Source organism: Leptodactylus fuscus, chromosome 7, assembly GCF_031893055.1.
Source record: "Leptodactylus fuscus isolate aLepFus1 chromosome 7, aLepFus1.hap2, whole genome shotgun sequence".
Classification (NCBI taxonomy): Eukaryota; Metazoa; Chordata; class Amphibia; order Anura; family Leptodactylidae; genus Leptodactylus; species Leptodactylus fuscus.
This window is the reverse complement of record NC_134271.1, coordinates 79,670,984-79,685,822: the sequence shown is the minus strand read 5'-3', so window position 1 is coordinate 79,685,822 and position 14,839 is coordinate 79,670,984.

Below are 14,839 nucleotides of genomic sequence, written 5' to 3'. Positions count from 1 at the left end.
AGCTGGAAAAATAAAAAAAGTTATAGGGTTTGGAAGTCAAAAACGAAAATCGAAAAATGCTTGTGGCGGGCAGGAGTTAAAGAGGATCTTTCACCACTTCCACCAAGATCAGTTCTTTACATCCATTAATGGCCACCTCTTCAATGGTTCCGGCATAATTGGAATTTTTCCATATCCTCTTCATTCTTGAGCAACCAATGCTGTTGTCTTTGGTGCCTGATATGCTAATTAGACTCTGTACTGTGAAAAGGGCGGTGTCAGGCAGGAGATGGCAAGAGCCTTAGGGGGGGCCATAAGCACTGGTATAACTTAAATGGTTCACGGGTCCATATGCCAGGAGGGGGGGGGGCATAAGTCACTCTCACCACACAAAGGCTGATTAAGCTTATTTGGTCACCTTTTTGAATCCCTCTGATCACTGGCAGTTTGTTCATTGGAAATTTATCTCTCCTGTCCTCTGGTGGACTGGAGTGAGGTGATTTATGACACTTGGCCTTCCACTGTCAATAAAGAGAGAATTAACAGTTTGATGCCAAATGGAGAAAATGATCAAACTATAGCCAAGGACGGATTCTGAGGGTGAGGTTGTAGCACAAAAGTGGAGACAATTGCTGTGGAGGGAGAGGGCAGGCTGGGCTTTTGCAGCAGGACCCTTAAGCCTCTACGCCACTTTACAGGGGCATGTGAGAGAAGTGCCTAGAAGAAACCCAAACAAACTACATGCAGATGTTGCCCTTGATTGGTTTCAAAGCCAGTTGCCTAGTCCTGTAAAGAAACCAGCAAAATACTATAGTAAATGCAGCTCAGAAGTATACTGTAGACTGAAACACAAGCTGTGCAGAATAAGCAATGTGATGTAGCTGGTGATCAGGGAGGCTGTAAGGTCAAGGTATACATTTGCTGTAGTTAATATAGGGGGATTCAGAATGAATCTCCAACAGGCTGGTTGGGTTATAGCCTGCAGGGTCCTTCTCCTGTAAATTCTGTACCAGCCTTGTTGGAGCAGGTGCATAGTTTACAATTGCATTGGGGTCTCTTTTTTTATGTAGATAGTGAGCCCCACAGAGGGCTCACAATGTGCATTTTTTCCCTTTCAGTATGCCTTTGGAGTGTGGGATGGAAATCCACACAAACATGGGGAGAACATACTCCTTGTAGATGTTTTTTTTGCCCTTGGTGAGTTTCAAACCCAGGACTCCAGTGTTGCAAGGCTGCAGTGCTAACCACTGAGCCACCATGTGGCCCCATTTTCAGCCCTGGTAAGGAGTAGTGTGACTTTGTTATTACCTACCAGTGTTCAGCTGCTTGTGAACATAACAAAGGAAGAAGCTGGAAGAGACAGATAAGATATCAGAGCTTGTCACACCCAGTACAGTGTATGCAAAGCAGTAACACTGATGTGTACCTGCTGCCAAGAGGTATATTACCCATAATTTATGTATACATGACATATTCTATGGCATGTAGGAGCTCCTTCTTAGCCAAGATTTTCTGGTGTACTTCTCGCCACCCTGGAGGCAGAAGGTAAGAACCTTACGTACGTGCACTCCACAAATATTTATATGCTCCACTCCCCCTTTTCTTTGACAGCTCCACTACATCACCATTTTTGAAAAGTAAATCATATTTTCTCACCCCTCAGTCCATGGCCCTTTCTTTATACAATTCAGAGCCTTCTACAATCACAAGGTAAGGGTAACCTAAATATGCTGCATATAATACAACACTCAGTGAGAAGGACGGAAGGAACAGAACCACATTCAAAGAAAAAGGATGGAATTCAAACTCATTGATTGTGGCTTCAAAATAAATTGGTTCTTGATATTTTACAATTAATATTGTATAATTAATTGGATGCATAGTTTAAAGGGGTAATCCCATGACGCTTTTTCACTAACCTGCAGACTGTTGTGCTCTCTTCACTTCCTGCTTTTCTTGGCACATAGGTGGGTGGGGTTTCACTTGCACAGGATTGGTTGTAAATGAGTTAACACTGTGTGAAGCTGATGTAGCAGAGCTGGATTTGAGTCCGCTTGCATTACATACAGAGGTAATGGACTCCCTATCTCAGCCCTTATCAGCCAAATTCAATTAATCCGACTGATAAGAGCTCAGAAATCCCAGAGCTCTCACCACTCCTATCTGTGTCATTTAAAGGGATTCTATCATTAAAGCAACTTTTTTTTCTAATTACCACGTCGGAATAGCCTTAAGAAAGGCTATTCGTCTCCTACCTTTAGATGTGGTCTCTGTCGCGCCGTTCCTTAGAAATACCGGTACTTACCGGTATGCTAATGAGGTCTCGGCAGCAATGGGGGTGTCCTTCTTCTTCATCTGCCTCCTCCCTTTGTCTGTCGTCTTCTTTCTTCGTCATGGAGGTAGATGAAGAAGAAGGACGCCCCCATTGCTGCCGAGACCTCATTAGCATACCGGTAAGTACCGGTATTTCCCCCTACGCCCAACAGCAGCACAACTGGGGTATTCCTGCCCCTAATGAGCTGTTAGGACAGGTGGAATTTTTAATTACCTAACAGCTTTGACCCCTATAAGAGGCCGGAAGACCTGCTCCTCCCTTGTGTTTTTTTCTGTCCTGTGGGACAGGACAGGTGGTCAGGGGGGAGCAGGGGTTCTGACCTCTCATAGGGGTCTGCTTCTCTCCCCCCTCTTACCTGCACATGCGCCCACTACAAAACGAGATATTGAGAGTCTGGAACCACAGTCCTACAGGATTACAGAAGCCTATCCAGTTAACCATCAGCACCCGGCAAACACTGCCCTGGTGGACCCATCTGCGCGATGGGAAGTCCTTGGTCCAGCCCGCCTGGACCCTGTTGACTACGAATGCCTCCCTCACAGGCTGGGGAGCTCATCTGTGGGAGACCCCGGTACAAGGTACGTGGAATCAGCGGGAGAGGACGCGCTCATCCAGCTGGCGCGAGCTTACCACAGTTCATCGAGCCCTTCTGTCGTTTGCACCGGTTCTGCAGGAGAAAGCGGTTAAGGTAAGGCCGGACAATCTGACCGCAGTCCATTATATCAACAAGCAAGGAGGAACCAGGTCCTCCTCGCTCCTGCAAGTCACCAACCGGATCTTCTCTTGGGCAGAACGGAACCTCTCCCAGCTGGCCGCGGTACACATCCAGGGCCGCCTGAACATCCTAGCGGATCAACTCAGCAGAGGCCGCCCGACCGCAGGCGAATGGTCCTTGAATCAGGACATCTTCCACTACCTGACCAGGAGGTGGGGTCTCTCCGAGGTGGATCTGATGGCCTCCCAACACAATGCCAAAGTAGAAAGGTTTTGCTCCCTGTAACGGGAAGACAACCCTTTGGCTGTGGATGCCCTGTCAATACCATGGAGGTTCGAACTGGCATACGTGTTCCCTCCCATCCCGATGATCCCAAAGGTATTGGCGAAACTCAGGCAGGGCCAGACTTCGGCTATAGTGATCATGCCATTCTGGCCAAAAAGGGGCATGGTTCACCAACCTTATCCTTATGAGTCGGGGGAACTACTGGAGGCTTCCACCAGTCAGGAACCTGGTGTCACTGAACAGTCAGCCTTGCCTGGGCCTAGACAAATTCAACCTCACTGCCTGGAGGTTAACCGCGCCATACGTGCAGACAGAGGATTGTCCCAGGGAGTGCTAAGTACCTTAGCCCATTCAAGAGCAGAGGCAACCAATCAGAGCTACCACAGGATCGCCCGGATTTTCCGAAATTGGTGTACAGGCAGCCATCGTGATCCAGGCAGAGATGCAGTCCTAGAATTCTTACAGAACGGCCTGGAGAGAGGACTAGCACCTGCCACCCTCAAGGTTCAAGTGTCAGCTCTATCTGCTCTCCTGGAGACATGGTTATCTCAAGATCCTCTTGTCAAACAGTTCCTTAGGGGGGCTTCCAGGCTTCGCCCCCAGGTGCGGCCCCCTGTCCCAAGGTGGGACCTGGCCGCGGTTCTACAAGGGCTCTGTGTGCCCCCCTTCGAACCCTTATCTGAAGTGGATTGGAAGTACCTGTCATTCAAAGTGGCTTTCCTGCTGGCAATATCCTCCGCTAAGAGAGTTGGTGAACTACAGGCCCTAGCAGCCTCTGAGCCCTTCATAACCTTCTTCCCAGGTGTAGTGGAGGTTCATCCCAGGATTCTTGCCAAAGGTACCCACACTTCAGAATACCAACCAGGTAATCGCCTTGCCGGCTTTCTTTCCCTCGCATGCTTCGGAGCAGGAGGAGAAGCTACACACACTGGATCTGGTAAGAGCACTACGTATTTACCTAGACCGTACAGCACCGTTCCGAAGATCAGAGAATCTTCTAGTCAATGTGTTTGGCAACAATAGAGGCTCTAAAGCATCCAAGGCAACCCTGTCAAGATGGATCAGAGAGGCCATTAGCTGTTCCCTACGGGCCCAAGAGCTTCCTGTTCCAGAATTTTTACAAGCCCATGCCACCCGAGCAGTGGCAACATCATGGGCAGAGACACGGTTCCTCTCCTTGGAGCAAATATGTGCGGCAGCCTCTTGGAGCTCACAATTGACTTTTGCCAGACATTACAGACTGGACTGGCGTATGGCCGATGCTACAGCATTTGGGCACTCCGTCTTAGCATCAGCCTGCCAGGATGACCCGCCCTAGGGTAATAGCGATACTTGCTAAATCCCCAGTTGTGCTGCTGTTGGGCGTAGGGGGAAAGAAAGATTATGAATGATAATCTGTTTTCCCTTAGCCCAAACAGCAGCACAAGGCTCCCTCCCTAGGAGGTACTGTTGTACAGATTCTTTATGAGTGTGTACCACTTTGTAATTGCTCTTTATATACTATACTTGATACTAACACAAGGGAGGAGCAGGTCTTTCTGCCTCTTATAGGGGTCAAAGCTGTTAGGTAATTAAAAATTCCACCTCTCCTAACAGCTCATTAGGGGCAGGAATACCCCAGTTGTGCTGCTGTTTGGGTAAGGGAAAACAGATTATCATTCATAATCTTTCTTTCTAAGGAACGACGCGACGGAGACCACATCTAAAGTTAGGAGACGAATAGCCTTTCTTAAGGCTATTCCGACGTGGTAATTAGAAAAAAAGTTGCTTTAATGGTAGAATCCCTTTAAGTAGTGGAGCTTCTCAAACAGCTCAGAGCTGCTCCCAGCCCCTCCCTCCCCCTCTGAGAGCAGGCAGCTACATCACTTGATAAATGAGCAGGGCCATAGAAACGCAGTGTAAACAATGAAGTGAATAAATTAAGATACCGGCCAAACAAGGCAGTTTTGATAAAGCAATGCATTTAGGAAAAGTCTTAAATCCACATAAACTAGCAGTATAGCTAGGATCCTTGTGATGGGACAACCTCTTTAAATCACAGAGACCAAAGTACTGCAATAAATATCACAGCATCCACAAAAAAGGAATGATAAAATGTAATTTTTATTATGTTAAGTAAAACAACAAAAACAGGACGGCCACTAACATAAAGATGGATATGTCAGGGGTTAATCAGTTGAGCCAATTCTAGTCAATTAGGAGGTCAATTAGGGCCTTAGCTTTAGTCCGTTAGTCATTCCGTGGTTCATCAGATAGTCCAAGAAGACACTGTTGGAATAAACAAATCATTGATCAAATATCTGCTCTGGTACATCTGTTCCCTCCTACACACGTGTGTGCCATTCTACAATAAACAGTCATCACCTTAGTATGGGTATAGGTCACCAAAAATCCAATAGGCTGTCCATATGATGCTAGAACCCTGGTGGTAAATTTACACAGCGAGTACGCTTAGCCAGGTCCATTCCTATAATGCCTCCTATGACCTCATTGGGGTTCTAGGAAGGTACATATGGTTCTGGCAAAATGATGCGCAGGCGCAGCCCACTCAAATCCCGCCTTGGTTCAAATTTGCATCAAGGAACATTCACACAGGTAGACCGCACATGTAATGTATATCAAACAAATATGAAGATATAAAATAATTACACTGCCAGAGGGTATGCCCACTAATGGACAGCATCCTCCAGTACTGGGATATTGTATTCTCATTCCCCCTTGGATTATTAGGGGGAAGAGAGATAGTCACAAGGCAATGATTAATTAATATCACCATTAAGCTAAACAATGGCAATTTATCTGTCCCCACAGCCACAGAGCTATCTGAGCTCATAGTATTTATACTGCTCAACGCGTTTCCCCCTTAAAGCAAATGAACAGCAGGTTTCATCAGGAGCATCAATGTGTGGGTAATCCCTCCTAGAAGGAAAAGGATTATTATTATTGTTTATTTATATAGCACCATTAATTCCATGGTGCTTTACATTTGGAGATGTGTGGGTAATCCCTTCTATAAGGGAAAGGATGCCATCAGTGATAAGAATAAATAAATAAGGGGTTGCAGTAATAGGTGCAATTCTTCGAGCTCTGATGGTGAGCTCAGGTACTTGTAATGCATAGTTTGTTGCATATTTACTTTTATGGGAATTCAGTCACTGAGATGTAGTAGTCAAACACGACTGCATCATCTTAGGGGTTTCACTATCTTTTTGGGGCCCCAATTGGTAACACCGTGTTTGCCCCACCGCTGTCCTGCTCCATACCTAGTTGTTCCAATGCATTTTAAAATGCCAAATTAGGCCTCAAATGCGCATGTTGCTTCCTCATTTCTGAGCCCTGCTGCATAACTAGGCAAAAGATTAAGTCTGTATCTAGGGTGTTTCCAAAATCAGCAAACAGAGCATAATTGGAGAGCTGACTTCCCACAGTTCCATGAGGTGTGCCTGACCTATTGGGCACTAAAATGGCCTATTTGGAAAAGTGCCACTTTTCATTTTGCACCATCTGCTGCGTATTTCTTTATGGAAAGTATCTTTGGGGGTCATAATGATCACTAATAACCTTTAAGGGGTGCAGTTTCTAAAATTAAGTCACTTCTTGGTACTTTCCACTGCATTAGCATCTGAGGGGCAAATGTGTCATGGCCCCTGAAAATGATTCTGCAAAAGCCTAATTGTGCTCCCTGCCTTCTGTGCGCTGCACCAAAATGGCAGTTTTCCTCCATATGTGGGGTATTTCCATAGTCAGAAGGAATTGCATAACAGATTGTTGGATAAATTTTCTCTTTTAATCACTTGTAAAAATGAAAAAAATTGTGGCTAAAGCAACATTTTATTGCAAAAAAATATAATATTAAAATTTCACTGTCCAATAAATCTATGAAACAGCCTTGGAATCAAAATGCTCAGTATAGCCCCTGATAAATTCCTTGAGTGTAGTGGTCATGTTTTGGGGTTCTCTGTTTTATTGCTAATTTAGGAGACTGCATATGAGACATGACATCCAAAAGCAATTCCTGCAAAATTTGCCCTCTAAAAGCCAAATAGCTCTCTTTCCATTCTACGCTCCGCCATGTTCCCATACAGCAGTTTACGACCACATATGGCATATTGACATGTTCAGGAGAAATTGTGTAGCAAACTATGGGGTACTTTCTCTCATCTAACCTTTTGTTACAGGAAAAAATTTGTGCCTAATACAACATTTTATTTGAATAAAAAGTAATTTTTCATTCCCCCTATGCCCAACAGCAGCACAAGATGGGGTATTCCTGCCCCTGTGTGCTGTTAGGACAGGTGGAACTTTTAATTAGCTAACAGTTTTTCCCCCTATAAGAGGCCGGAGAGATCTCCTCCCCCCTGTGTTTTTTTTCTGTCCTGTGTGACTGGACAGGTGGAGGAGGCTGTGGCCTCCTCTATGGTTTAGAATAAGGTGTCTTAGATCCTTTTTCTCTTTCCCTTTCTTTCTGAGAGAAAGATCTATGTTTATACTGCAGTCTCTTGTCTTACCTGCCTTGTGCAGGTTACTGACTTTTTCAGCTGCAGTTCATTTACTGTCCTGCAGTAAGGTAAGCCGTGTCCTCTTTCAGCTTTCCCTCTGTATTCACTGCAGAGACTAAAAGCACTAATTTCTATTGCTAAGGGCACTCTGTCAACTTCACAACATGGAATGCTCATTTGTCTAACTGGTGAGAGCTCACTGCGGTGCACCGTGCGCTTCTAATGTTTGCACCCCACCTGTCAAGATGGATCAGGGAGGCTATCGCTTGCTCTCTTTGTGCCCAAGACCTACCAGTACCGGAATTCGTGCGTGCCTACGCAACCAGAGCTGGATCAACTTCCTGGGCAGAGAGACGCTCACTCTCCTTAGAGCAGATATGTTCCGCTGCTTCCTGCAGTTCTCATCTGATGTTCACCAGACGCTACAGATTGGATGGGCGCAGCTCAGAGGCCGCAGCCTTCGGACATTCTGTCTTGGCATCTGCTTGCCAAGATCTCCCGCCCTAGCTGGGATTATACTTGCTAGTTCCCCATCTTGTGCTGCTGTTGGGCGTAGGGGGAATGGAAGATTATAAGGATAATCTGTTTTCCCTTAGCCCAAACAGCAGCACAAGGCTCTCTCTCATTGTTTATGAAAATGTTTGTATTGTTATATTGCCTTTAATATTTTTTGACTAACACAGGGGGGAGGAGGTCTCTCCGGCCTCTTATAGGGGGAAAAATTGTTTGCTAATTAAAAGTTCCACCTGTCCTAACAGCACACAAGGGCAGGAATACCCCATCTTGTGCTGCTGTTTGGGCTAAGGGAAAACAGATTATCCTTATAATATTCCATTCTCTTTTACGACGGGCACACCCCTTGAAAAAACAACTCCTACTTTTGCAGCAAAAAGCCAGTCACTAATCAGCTTGTGAAGGGCTCTCCCAGGTTGACATCTCTGCTGAGTGGTCTCTATTACAGCTAACCAAGGCATGTTACCTGGCTTTCCTGGGATCCTGAAAGATATAAGGCAAGGTAACAATTACAGAGCTAGGAGGGGGAATTATTTAGATATATTTAGTACTCATCATTTTCTAATACAGCATTGTCTAATGTGTTACACAACTTTGCTGGAAGCCTGAAAAGCATATCTAGCAAATTATGGTACAATTATGGAAAAGGAACTGGGATTTATTTAGATATATTATTCAGTATTACCTATTACAGCTTCACATGCTACACAACTTTCTCAGACCACTTAAATACAAATTTACGCTTGATGTCCATTATGAAAACATTTTTTTTAAACGCACACAAAAGTCCTGCATGTAGGGTCTTTTTTTTCACCAAAAAAAACAGATATGTGATGGATTGGGTGTGTAATGGACACAAGATAAAATCCTATTGAAATGAATGGAAATTTTAACGGATTTGTGACAGTTCAGCTATGTCTGTATAATCTTGTAACTGACAATAGCAATGGACACTACTGACGGTCACTAGCGGTAGTATGAACGCCCCTTTAACTTCATGGCTCACGTGCACTAGCATTAGAGGGGGAGAGGGAGGGGTAAAAAACATAGCTGCTGCAATAGAGAAGCCATTGCTTGTCATGTATTTTTCATGCTTTATAATTATGATATAAGACAAAAAAGGAAGAAAAAAAACAAACAGATGATGTGAAATCTCATATAGGGAATTTTTTTGTTTTGTTTTGTTTGGATTCTGGCCTTAGGGTCCTTTAACACAAAAGGAAGGGAGTACTACCTCGTGAGTCTTATGGAGTCTAAACACTAGCTTTAGCAAAAAGCTAGATCTGGTCTAAAAATGACTCTGTCATCAAGTATAATTTTGAAGGATGAAAGAATCAGAAATTACAACTCTCTAATTTTGCTTGGTACCTGGTTGTTTGAAGAAATGGCATGGAGTTCACTTACTCTCCTGACCAAGTTAAGTGCAACAAGAAGGACAGTCTTGAGAGAAAGTATTTTGAGCTAAGCTACCTCTAATAGCTCAGAGCCAATAGAATCAATTTAGGTTCCAAAGAAGAACTTTAGAAAATGCTATAGGCCTACTCCTAAAAGCTTCTCTCATGAATTGAGACGCCGAAGAACATTCTCTTACGATCAAAAAAGGTTGACCCCTTAAACTTTTAGGGTGCTGGTGGGTAACCCTTTCTAGAAAAACTTCAGAATTTGAACCACAATGGAGTCAGCTAGATCAAGAGTGTTACAACGTGCAAAATCTATAAATTTAGCCCTAGTCCATAAATTCTGCATTGTCCAAAAATGTCCTTACATGGTAATTCCTTCTGCTGTCTCCTTCAAATTGGACTCCAGACTGCTCATTTACATATTGTGAAATAGATGAATATCTCAGCAACAGAAGCAGAATTTTTCATGATGAGAAAGGTATTACATTCAGGTAAGCCTGACCTGTCTAAATGTGTTGCTCCATTTAACCCCTGAACCTGAGAGGGGGATTCCTCTGATACTGTTTTCTCAATGCATGATTGATAGAACCACTTTGCTTAGAAGGGGAATACCTTGATTTTACATAAGGCACAAGCCTTATTCTTGGACTTGGAAACAGCTTTCTTAAGCTTGTCCTACCTGAACACACAGAGAAAAAAAAAAGGGGAACTCAATGAGTGAAAGGAAATATATTTGTCCTGTGGATACTTTCATAACATATGAAAGGAGCTATCTCCTGGTTCTTCCGTTTGGCGTAAAGCTGAGGTTGCTCCATGATGCTTGCCACATTAGAAGGTCTTCAACCAGAGAATCTGGAGTTAGGGCCATAAAAGGACAGCCTGCCATTAACTATTCAATAGTAGTAGTAGGTCTTAAAGGGATTCTACCACTAAAACACATTTTTTTCTAGTTACCACGTCGGAATAGCCTTTAAAAAGGCTATTCGTCTCTTACCTGTGGAAGTGCTCTCCGCCGCGCCGTTCGTTCAAAATACCGGTTTGTACCGGTATGCTAATGAGTTCTCTCGCAGCGATGGGGGCGTCCCCATTGCAGCTCGAAAACTGACCGCAGCGCCGCCTCTATGGTCTTCTGTATCCTCCCCTTGCTTCTTCAGCGTCTGTCGGACGCATGCGCAGTACGCTCTGTTCGGCGAAGATTGCCGAACGTACTGTGCATGCGCGAAATTTCGGTGCCCGCACTATGGCTGGGACCGCAATTTTGCGCATGCGCAGTACGTTCGGCAATCTTCGCCGAACAGAGCGTACTGCGCAGGCGTCCGACAGACGCTAAAGAAGCAAGGGAAGGACACCGAAGACCAGAGAGGCGGCGCTGCGGTCAGTTTTCGAGCTGCAATGGGTACGCCCCCATCGCTGCTCCTGCGATGGGGACGCCCCCATCGCTGCGAGAGAACTCATTAGCATACCGGTACAAACCGGTATTTTGAACGAACGGCGCGGCGGAGAGCACTTCCACAGGTAAGAGACGAATAGCCTTTTTAAAGGCTATTCCGACGTGGTAACTAGAAAAAAATGTGTTTTAGTGGTAGAATCCCTTTAAATGGTGCTGTTTCATGTGGACGGCATGATACCTGGAAGTACCTGCTAGTGCCAGCTACCCCACTCACCCCAGTGTCGCTGGCCAACATAACAGCGGGTGGAGACCGTAAATGCTGCCCACAATCAGATGGACTTTTAAAGTCACGGCACACTAATTAATAACTCACACAGACATGCCTACTAATGGGAAGTTTGGTAAGCCAACAGACAATACTCATCATAGGTGAAAACTTAAGACACACATCTTCTGGAACACATTTATGTGTGGGACGGCCTTTTCCGCCATTCTCTCTCTGTTATCTATGGGCTTCTGATTGACCCCATTCAAGGGTTTAACCCCTTTATTTTGAAGTGGGAGGTGGATCTATCCCTTTCCCACTCCCATGATCAGAGGAGACGTATTTTTTGCCTCTCACATGAGGTCTCCGTCAGTTCCCGCTACAGTCCATGCTTGCATTCCGCAATACTGGAAGTGAGTTGAACCTCCTCCTCTCCCTCTGGATTCTAAAGATCAATGAGATTATGGGCATGGAAAACCTCATTTCCTTTCTGCATGACAGGTTGAAGTCTTTAACAAAACCTGGTTTTACTGGTTGGAATTCCAACGCTCTGGAGAGCATCAAGCGCTTCTGGGCTCTGGGCCTTCCTCTTAGGCCTGAGTGTAGTGCTCTGTGCAGGGTTTCCACTGTCGGCCTCAGTACTATAACTCCTTATATGTTAATATCTGTCCTTATATTATGAATTATAGGTACTTCTGCTGAGGACCTCACACAGCTGGTTCTTCGGACCCTTTTTGGGGCCCTTATATGGAATGTCTTTCTGTTTGCCTCTACTCACACCCCTTAACTGCCCCCCTTTTTTTCTTTCTCTCTCTTCTCTGCTTTTATCGCTTTTTCTGCTCTCCTTTCCTTCCACTTCCACTCTTTCCACCTTTTCTTCTTCAATATTCCTGTTGCCTTGCTGACTGGGTCCATCTAGAGAGTTTCCCGGGGTGGTTCATTGGCTGCATTGTTTATGTTTGTATTTTTGTATTATTGGTCTGTTTTGGACCTTGTATTATTATAAAACTGTAATAAACATTTGAATAAAAAAAAAAAATAGAGACCCACATCGTGGCCCCTGGCAGACCAGGCACAGTAGGTTTCCTCATCTGGGATGGGACTGAAGGGGAGGAAAAACTCCATCTATTTATCTCAGTATGTTTCCTGTCCCAGGAAGCAGACCCTCTCTCTCTGGTGATATCTGAGATGGGGTCTGTAAAACTGTCAGAATGTCAGACTACAGTATATTCACCAGTTTTGCCACAAGCATTTAGAGCGCTTCCTCACTAAAATTACACACGGAAAACTCTTGCAAGAAGTTTCCCATTTACGTTACTAGGACACTGCGCCATCTGTTCAATAGGTGAGTTTTTCCTCATCAGGTTTTTCAAGAAAGAAAAAGTGTAAGATGTTGCTGTTTTATTTTGCTCTAAAAACCCTGAGAGTTGGAAACGCTGGATTGAGATGTGCCAAATGTATTAACAGGCAGACCTTTTAAGAAATTTGGTCTATCTTTGGGTTGGTCTGTACCCAGGAACAGCAAATCTTTGCCAGCTATCAGATGCTGTATATTTGTGCTATAATGTACAATGGAAATTTGGAGTGAGTGGTAAATGGGGCACACAAACATTTTTTAATTTTTTTATAGAAATCCAGGATAACATTATCATATAGTTTGGCAAATACCTTGATACTTTAACTACGTACCACCATACAATGACTGAATAACACCACTAACTTGTTACTAGATAATATGTCTCAAAACTACTATCATATGGAGACTGGTTGGATAGTGGTAGATACCTGTACACATTAATAAAACTACTGATCAAGGCAGTGAAAGAATAGACAAGTTATATCTGTTGACTTACAACTGGCGTCTTTTCTGATTCATTCATTTTTACCATCTTCTCCATTTCACCCAAACCACCAGGATTTCTACCTGCTATGTTTCGTCTATGCTGAGGCCTAGTTCACATCTGCGTTCGATATTCCGTTCAGGGCGTCCACTTGGGGACCCCCGAACGGAATACCGAATGCATTAAAAAGCGGTTACCTAAGAAACCACATGGACCCCATAAACTATAATGGGATCCATGTGTTTCCGCGTGGTATCCACACGAATCATGTGGAGAGAAAGGTCCTGCAAGAATGAAGTCTTCATGATGGTCTTAGATGGAAAACACAAAGGACTATATTGAGAGAGAATGTCATTGGTGAGTCGCTATCTGTATGTCATGGTACTTTAAAGGGATTCTACCATTAAAAACCTTTTTTTTTCTCGTTGACACGAGGGAATAGCCTTAAGAAAGGCTATTCTTCTCCTATCTTTAGATATCTTCTCTGCCCCACCGATCCGTATACAGTATTGTAAGTGGCCATTTTCTTGAGGCCGGCAGGCATGCGCAGTTGGTTTTGCCCTAGGCATAGAAGTTTGAACCAATATAAAATCCAGCATGCCCAAAAACCAGTTGAATAAGATAAAATATAACTTTTACTTCATATTGGTTAAAAAAGACAAAAAATTTTCATCTTACAACATGGATCCAGAGAAGACAAAAACAAATGGCCTACGCGTTTCGAGACCTAGTTCATGGTCTCTTAGTCATGGCATGCCATATTCAACTGGTTTTTGGGCATGCTGGATTTTATATTGGTTCCATCATTTCTATTCACCTTTCAGTCGAAGGTTTCCGTGCAGCCCTTACCACTATAATATACCATTCCTAGTTGATTTCGCAAGGTTGAGCGTTGTTTTTTCTGGACTTTCCTATAGAAGTTTGAAGCCAACCCCCGGAAGAAGACGCCTGAAGACCCTGTTCCTAAAGAAGATGGAGGCGGTGCTGGAGAGTTCTCTCGCAGCATTGGGGATGACCCCAGTGCTGTTTGAGCGCTGGGGCCTGCCCCCAGTGCTGTGAGAGAACTCATTTGCATACGGGCAAAAACCAGGATTTTAACCGAACGGTGAAGCAGAGAAGACATCTAAAGGTAGGAGAAGAATAGCCTTTCTTAAGACTATTCTGTCGAGTCAACGAGAAAAAAAAGGTTTTTAATGGTAGAATCCCTTTAATAACTTGCATGGCCTATGTTGACCACTATATGGTGGAAATATTGGTTGCGTCCTGGGGCATAACTGAATTCATACATAGGTTTTGTAGATTTCCGTTTAACTGAAAAAAAATCAATAAAAATTATTTCAACATAAATTGCACTTTGTGCCTTAGATAATGAGGGGAAGATTACAAAATGTCAGCGATGATGACATAAAAGTGACACCATCTGCTCTTTCTGCGAGGTTAGGTATTATTATATGGCAGTAGGGGATATCATAAGCATGACATTGCCACCGTGTGTGTACGCATGTACGAGGGAGGGTCGTATCTGAAGACTGCAGGTAAAGATCTCAAAGAAAAGACTGTGGATGTTGTGTAAATATTGTTGCCACTTTTTCCACTAAAAAATGTCAGCCAGTGTAA